Raw genomic sequence first — 1,230 nt, 5'->3', positions numbered from 1 at the left:
ATATTAGCAGATCTTTTCTGTGTTGAATGAATCCAATTTTCCCTGGCTGCATAATTGAATGTTTCCCGGCCCTGGCTGGCTGTGGCTTCCAATGGAAATAAACCATAAATTCTAAGTAGACTCAGCAAAAAGCATTTGACTTTACTTGTAAGAAACTGAATCAATAAAAAAATTTCCAGGTAATAGGAAAACATTTTTTTCTTGAGTAATGGGAATAAAGTATTATGAACTATTTAAAAGGTTGATAAAAGGCATACTCAAAAAGCTACCAAGAATGCTTTAATTGTTCTGAAATTTTTAGACTTTTAATATTGAATTTTTCCCCCTCATAATAAGAATATGATTTTTCTTAAATGATATTAATGAAATGACACTATTTAAAGCCCTCTCACGAGGAAATTCTTGCAGTGAGGAGCAGCATGTGCAGTGTTAAGAAGGCAGCTACCCACAGGGAAATCCCAGATTTGGAGCTTCCTGACTGTGTCACCTTGGACAACTTATTTACTTCTCTGTGTTACATATTTTCTAAACTATAGAATGGTGTTGCTAACATAACACCTCCCCATGGGGTTTTATGAAGAGTAAATGAGTTAATACATGTGAAGTGTTCTTAAGAGTTCCCAGGCTATAGGAAGTGCTGTCTAAGGGTTACTGTTATTAGTAATTGCTGAAGTCTCCTGGTGTGCTTGTTTGAGAGATTAAAGAGTTCCCAATAGCCCCATATTTAATAAATTGAGTTGGATACTTAACAGTTATTAAGTGCCTTCTATGAGTCAAGCACTATTTCATGCAATTCCCACTATTACCTAGAGAGGTATGTTCTTTTTTAAAAAATTTTTTATTATCTTTATTGATTAAGGTATTACATCCTGGTATGTGTCTTTATCCCTCCATTGCCCACCTCCCCCCCCAAGACCCTCACCCCCCCGGGTGTCAGTGTTCATTGATTACGCTTATATGCACGCATATAAGTCATTTGGTTGATCTCTCCCCCTTAACCCCACCCTCCCTTACCTTCCTTCTGAGGTTTGACGGTCTGATCAATGCTTCTCTGTCTCTGGATCTGTTTTCATCAGTTTATGTTGTTCATTATATTCCACAAATGAGTGAGATCATGGAATATTTATCTTTCTCTGACTGGCTTATTTTGCTTAGCATATGCTCTACAGTTTTATCTATGGTGTTAAAATGGTAAGAATTCATTCTTTTTTTACAGTAGCATAGTATTCT

This window comes from Myotis davidii, unplaced genomic scaffold, assembly GCF_000327345.1.
Source record: "Myotis davidii unplaced genomic scaffold, ASM32734v1 scaffold570, whole genome shotgun sequence".
NCBI classification, from domain to species: Eukaryota; Metazoa; Chordata; class Mammalia; order Chiroptera; family Vespertilionidae; genus Myotis; species Myotis davidii.
Note: the sequence above shows the minus strand (reverse complement) of the source record.